This window comes from Pseudopodoces humilis, chromosome 24 (assembly GCF_049639895.1).
Source record: "Pseudopodoces humilis isolate 2021_Gansu_Grassland_sample_001 chromosome 24, ASM4963989v1, whole genome shotgun sequence".
NCBI classification, from domain to species: domain Eukaryota; kingdom Metazoa; phylum Chordata; class Aves; order Passeriformes; family Paridae; genus Pseudopodoces; species Pseudopodoces humilis.
Genome location: NC_142223.1, coordinates 4,685,987 through 4,692,925, shown reverse-complemented (window position 1 = coordinate 4,692,925; position 6,939 = coordinate 4,685,987). Strand labels below are relative to the sequence as shown.

Sequence of the window (6,939 nt, the reverse complement as noted above, 5' to 3'; positions counted from 1 at the left end):
CTTCTGGCTCAGTGAACTCTCGTGGGCTTTCATGCCTTGCCTGGAGAGGACTGAGGATCTCTGGTAGCACTTGTTAGTGCTCCACAGCTTGTCTGCTCACATGATGCTGGCAAACTGCCTCATTTCCAGCTGCTAAATTGCATTCAAAGGGCATTTAAAATACTTTCCTAATAAAACTTGCCTATAAAAATAGTTACTATAGCTGCTGCAAGGATGTTCTAGGAGCTGGTCCAAAAGACAGTCCCTACTGAGATGAGATCCACCCTACTAAAAAAAGCTGAGAAATTGCAGCCTTAGCATGATTTCAGCAGGAATGAGAGCAGCAGCAGCAAAGTGGCAACAGAAGTGTTAATCAAACCTTGGGCTTTCTTAGTTAATGCACAGTCACTGCTGCAGCTGATGGATCAGATAGGGAGCAGGGCTTGTTGGGTAGGGTTTCTGAGCTGTTTAAATATGTTACAGCTTGGCTTTTAAAGTAGAAGAGCTTGGATTAATTGAGTAAGTGGCACTTAAGAGATTGCAGTTTAGGAGGACGTGGAGTGTGGCAAAACACAGCCTGGGTGTTCGCTGGCTTTTCCCTCTCCCAGTTTGTGGCTGCTCTTTCCCCAGGCTGGGGACACAGCAGAGCTGCTGCAGCTTTTATTGCCAGGGAGCTGAGACATGCAGCTGTTTCCATTCTTTGATCACAGCAGATAGCAGGACAAGTACACCCAGTGCTGATGCAAACTCCTTTTTTATTCAGCACAAGCTCTGTTAAGCTCAGTCCAGCTGCTTGGACTCCCAGGAGGGGCAGAGGAGGGTTGGTATAGTGGCGCCATGGCAGATGATACCTTCTGTGTCCTCTCTCTAGCCAGGTATAACTATTCCCTGTTTTGCTATTCCATTCTAAGTGTGCTGCAAATGCAACTTTTAAAAGGATTATTTTCTCCAAATGCAGCAGAAACTCTCAGGGGCTGACACCTCCCTCTGAGCTTGAACATCTCCTCTTCATGGAGGGGAAGGGTGGCTCTACCTCAGCACCATCCAAACAGCTCATGCTTTAATTTATCCTTTTGTTTTCAATTCAGCAAGGAAAACCTTTCCAGGTTTTTCCAATTTGTGGAAACCTCTTCTCCTTCTCAGCACTTTGTCCCAGGACAGAGACTTGTTTTTCTTCACTTTTGGATATGCTTGGTTCATATTCCAGCTGCCACAAATAGCCCAATTTCTCTTCTTTCATCAGGACTTTTTCCTTCAGTGTCATTCCAGTGGCAGACAGATCTGCATTCTCTCTACAGAGGGGATAACAGTAACAGAAGGAGCTGTCAGGGAGCAGGTCCCACTCCATCGTTTGCTCAGAACTGGGCACCTTTGTGTGTTTTCAATGGGGATTTAGGGGTAAACCTTAGAGGAACTCCTCCTTTACACACTTAAGCCCATACCAAGGATAAAAGTGCACATCTCCAAGCATGCTTGCAACTCTTAAAAGTTTTTTACTATTCTGCTCCCCCTGAACAAGTGGAGTAGTTTGATTACACCCTGGAGAGCCAGAGTGGTTTTCTGACTCCCTTTGGAAATGGGTGATTTTTTTTTTTCTGTATCACCCTCTCCCTGCTCTCTCCTCAGTCTTTGCTTGTGATTTCCAGAGAGAAATCGTTGCAACACTTTGTTGTGTGGTGAAATCAAACCTGGGACATTCAGCATTGATGCAAATAAAGCAGCAGCCATGGAGCAAAATGAGGTGATGACTTTCTGCCTTGGAATGGCTCTGTTGTTCTGGCTGTAAGTAGAAATTTTCTCATTTGGGAATGCTAAAACATTGGTTTCTAGTGCTAGAAAATTGCTTTCTGTGAATTTCTTCTTTAAACTGATCTGGCTTTGAAATGTGTTAAAATGTAAATTTTTAGGCTGCTAATTGAGCTGTTTTAACAAGACCTAAGATTGCAGAAATGGTATTCAGGAATAGATTTGTTAATTTTTGTTTTTATGGAAAGTTGTAGCACAGTAAATGATGGGGTGTTTTTAGTTAATTCTAAGTGAAATATAAGAACTATTCCTTTCTAAGTTGTCTAATTCAAGAGTGGGCACTTAGAATGATATTTTTCCATCCTGTCTAATTTCTGTCTTAATTTTTGATCTGCCATGAGAGGCATAACATAGAGGGATATCATTTATTTTGTCCATCTACCTTCCTTGAATATAAAACTAGAATATAAAACTACAGACTTTTGGGATCATTAACTAAACAAGGTCTGTGTAAAGCTGATTAGTCCCACATTATCCAAATTAAAACCAAGATTGTTTACTAACACTGAACTTTTCTGAAGTACCATAAGCGTTGACAGCATCTATCAGCTTTAAAGTGATACTTGTGTTTTTTCTTGTGTCTGTCACTGCAGCTGGAATTTAGGAAATTCTTAACGTATTATTTTTATAGGTTTCAAGCACTGAGGTGCCCATATTGACTTGAGTGATGCTCAGCCTGTATGGAAATCAACAAATATTTAGGACTTCACTGCGAGCGTGTAGTTTTTAGTGCGAGTTCTTGCCTTGCCATCACAATAACCCTCTCTGCCAGTAGGTGGGGTTCCAATCCTGTTAAAAAACCCTGGGAAACTCTGTCCACGACTGCTCGCTCCTCTTGTACTTCCATCCACAAGCTGGCCACATCTGGAAATGTTTGATTTGATATAGTGTCGTTTTACATTGCAGAAATGAGCGTAAGCGGTTTTTTAACCCACCAAGTGAGAAATGTGATCTGGGTTTTACTACCGACCCTTTAAATAAAAAACAGATCGCTTATTAAACCATTATCTATCAAGGATATGGAGAGGGTTGGAAATATCCCAGGATCAGAATTGGAAGGGACACATTTCTGTCTACTGTCCGGCCCTGATGGGCAGGAGTGCAGAGCTGAAATACCTCACAGGAGGGGAAACAAATGCAGGGAGACAGGAAAAAGGAACAAATTTATCTCCTCTCCCTGTATCTGCCTTGGCTTTGACCATTCCCACTCAGACCCAGGGCAGTGCTGATAGGAAAGCGCTGAAATGTGTTATCAGGTGTTCCTTGTTATCAGGGGTGGGGTAAAATCTTCTCTCATGAGCTTGTTGAGCAGGAATAGATCAGGGAAAGTCAGCACATCCCAAATTCCTCTTCAGTGCAGGCAAAAGGCAGAAAGAGTAGCAAACTCCTGCCTTTAAAACAGAGCCCAGAAGTGCAGCACCCTTTGTGCCAGCTCTGAACGTGGCACTATGTAACCCCCTGTGAACTGCAGCTCATTTCTTTGTTGCCCAGAGGATGCACCCTCGTTATTACAACTAATTCAGACCCTTGTTTTCACCCCTCTTTGAGTGATGTTTCCTCCTTGATAAGGGCACATCCCACTGGCTTTGACAGAGCTGCTCATGTGAGCAGAACCAGCAGGGCTTGGCTCCCAGTGAATTATGACAGTTGGCATCTGAAATGAAACAAAGATCAGATCCAAGATGGATTTCTTTTACCATCATGTTGCATTTAAAAGCTCATATTACTTTGGTTGTATTACATTGCATCACACTTGCCCGAGTCATTATGTCATAAAGCTGCCTCATGTAATTGTACCCTGCATAAATGTACCAGAATGCCCCCAAAAAGTGATATTTCATGCTTGCCAGCTGACTCCTCAGCAAAGATTAAATCCATCAAAAGTAGGTATGCCCAATTGTTTGTTTGGATCAGAAAATAATTCATTACCCACATTATCTTTTTTCTGAAATGTCACTGTGTTGTAAATCACTACAGGGCCTGCTTAAAATGCCAACACAGGAATTTGTTTTAAAGGAAAAATGAAATTTTTGGGCCAATTCACACAGTAGTTTTCCCCCTGAAGCAGGGCTGCCCATTTCCAGAGGCAAAGTGCCTCCTTAGAGGATTTTTCTCCCTTTAAGTTGTGATTCTCCCTGGGCTCAGTTTATTCATGAGGAGACTCCCAGCCAGGCACAGACCTGGAAATCCTGAGGGGGACAAACTGGGTATTGTGAATGGAGCTCTTGGGACTCCCTCTCTGCTGTTTTTATGTGAATTATCTCAGGGGAAAGGACCATTCTGCTCTCTTTGTACCTCAGTTTGTCCATCTGCAGAAGCTCAGGACATTTTGCTGCATTAGCAGGGTGAGGCCTGGCTTTCAGAATGAATTCCTTCAATGCCATCCCAGTGTTGGGATGGGGATGACAAGGAGAGACTCAGAATCTCCTGAGTGGAAAGGAAGCCACAAGGATCATCAATCCAACCCCTGGCGCTGCACAGATACCCCAAAAATCCACCCTGAGAATGTTGTCCAAATGTCCTGGAGCTGCTTGAGGCCATGTCCATTCCCTGGGGAGCCTGGTCAGTGCCCCAGCACCCTCTGGGAGAAGAACCTCATCCTGAAATTTAACCAGTGACACAGCTCTGTGATCTGAGAGGTCAGCACAGTAGCTGGAGCTCAGGAATTCCCTTCCTGAGAGCAAGGGGAAGTGACTCCAATCTCAAGTGGGAGCTGCTCCCATGTACCATGAGGGAAAGGCAGGCCCCTTCCACCCCTGTGGAAACAGAGGCTCCAAAAGGCACGGAAGGGGAAGGGAAAGCCCAGCCCAGCCCAGCCCAGCAATTTATGTGGCAGCTCAAATTCCTGACACGGCCTGGGGAATGTGGGCCAGCTGGGGCCAGGCTGTGGCCTTCTCCCTGGGCAGAGCTTGCTGAGGGTGACAACCAGCATGTGGAGGAGAACTGGGGTCTTGGCTGGTCCCAGCCTGACTGAAGGGTGACTTTTTGGCATACAACAGAAATTTTCAGTGTGCACAACCAGTCACTGGCATGGGGAAAACCTGAGGCAGTGCAGAGATGTTGTCTTTCAGCACAGGAAGCTTCCAGGCTCAGGTGGTGCTGTGAATTTTGACTAAGAATTTCCTCAAGAAATGAGTTTCTGAAACACTGATGGAATTGGGGAAAAATAGAACAGCACCTCTAGAAGCACAAATCGACCCTTTTCAGCAGTGATAATTGAAATATTTCAGCATAATTTCAAATTAGGGACACTCCAATAGCTACAAGTGTTCGGAGTTTCCCTCTTATCAGAGTGATGACATTAAAGATCATTTCATTCCATGGGCAGGGACACCTTCCACTACCCCAGGGTGCTCCAAAGCCCTGTCCAGTCTGGCCTTGGACACTTCAGGGATCCAAGGGCAGCCACAGCTTCTCTGGGCACCCTGTGCCAGGGCTTGACCTGTGTGTCAGACACATTAATTAGCCATGTAATTAACCTCAGGATGTGCTTTTTCAAAGCCTCTAGATAATTCAGGAAGGAAGATGTATCCAGGTAATTATTGCCATTTAATTGCTGCATTTTGCCAGTAGAAACTTTCATAGAATATCCTGAATATTCTGAGTTGGAAAGGACACACAAGGATCATCAAGTGCAATGTCTCTGTGTTGGCCTTGTTGTTACAGCATCATTCAAACTTATGGTTTGTTGTTGTTGGGAATGTCGAGGAGTAATTTGTTGGGAATAAAGCAGGATTTATTTTCTGCATTAGTTAATGGCACTTCCTCTCCTCAGCCAGCATTCCAGCTGGAGGGGATGAATCTCAAATAGAGCAGCAAAACTCTTGGTAACACTTTAACAAGATTTATTAAGTTTGTTTGCTTGAATAAACAGCAGAATCCTTAAGCATTTATCTTCTGAGGATTAACAAGGAACCTGGTTACCTGACACTATGATTTCAGGACTTTATGGGTGTCTTTATCCTCAAATACATACACAGATCCCAAATCTTAACTTTTTTTAGGTGGCAGGAGGGACATTGACCCTGAAGTGAGCACCTGTTTTAGTGAGTTCCTTAGCTCATGGGTTTCACAATGTTTCTCCAGCTGGTTTTAAAGCCATTGCAGTCAAGTAGGTTCAAAAGATTCATAAATCTGTGTCCCAAATTTGCACTAGCACAAATTTGCAGGATATTTACTTAACACAAAACCTGTTCCATGCTAATTTTAGGAGTCATTTTTACATCACTGAGAGTGGAAAACATCACACACCTCTACTATGAACACCAATTGGGAAGAAATAATATTGTGATTCATGTCCAGGCATAAAAGTTTATAGCTATTATTTAATGCCTATTACACCTCAGTCCCTGTCTGTGTGTGGAACTTGTTTGCTGTTCATGTTTTTCCAAGTACTTTATTTCTGTCATCTCTTGCTTATTGTCTTGCCCAGGTAATTAACTGTTTCACATTTGGGGTTAATTAGGAGAAATTCCAGGCTACTGAAACAGTCACAAACTTTGATTTTCAGAACTGCAAGGAGTGGGTGGTTCTGATCCATTCCTTCCTAAGGAGAGCAGCACCAGTGACTTCAGCTGAGCCACTCCTGATTTATGGAGCTGATTTATCCATGATAAAGAGCCTGGCCTTGCTGGTTTCCCTGGGACAGTTCCATTTGCTTTGGGGGATGAATTATCCTGCTGGCTGTAGCTTGACAGGGCTGGCTGTGAGCTCCTGAACCAAATGCAGGTTTGAATATGCTCAAGTAGTTATGAAAAAAACCCTTTAGATTGGATTTGGAGCTTGGGATCCATAGGTTACGGTTTACCCTCTGCTAAACCTCTTCTCTAAACTTTTATATTCTACTTATACTGCACATACCTTTGTTTTTTGTACAAAACCCTTAGGTATACTCAAGAATTCTCATTTTTGAAACACTCTGAATATCTCCTACTGAAACTTTTTCACTCTAAACCATCTTTTCATGCCTATATTTAAAATATTAACAACCTGTTTGTGAAAGAAAGAAAGAAAGAAGTTTCCATGTCCATATGGAAAATGACTGAAGGGTATGGATGAAATTAGGGCTTGCCTGTTGGAACATTAACAGATTTGTCACACTGTTTGTCCCAGCTAATCCATGCAAAGCTGGGAAGAAAGTAATTCAGGGTGGAT

General features: G+C 43.3%; 1 long non-coding RNA gene across 1 annotated transcript; it reads left to right on the top strand.

The window, feature by feature from the left end:
• Positions 1 to 515: 515 nt before the first annotated feature.
• Positions 516 to 2,842, top strand: LOC148182609 (uncharacterized). Its single transcript, XR_015774478.1, has 3 exons — positions 516 to 854; positions 1,626 to 1,761; positions 2,417 to 2,842. It is a non-coding gene; the product is annotated as an uncharacterized LOC148182609 (long non-coding RNA).
• The last annotated feature ends 4,097 nt before the right edge of the window (positions 2,843 to 6,939 follow it).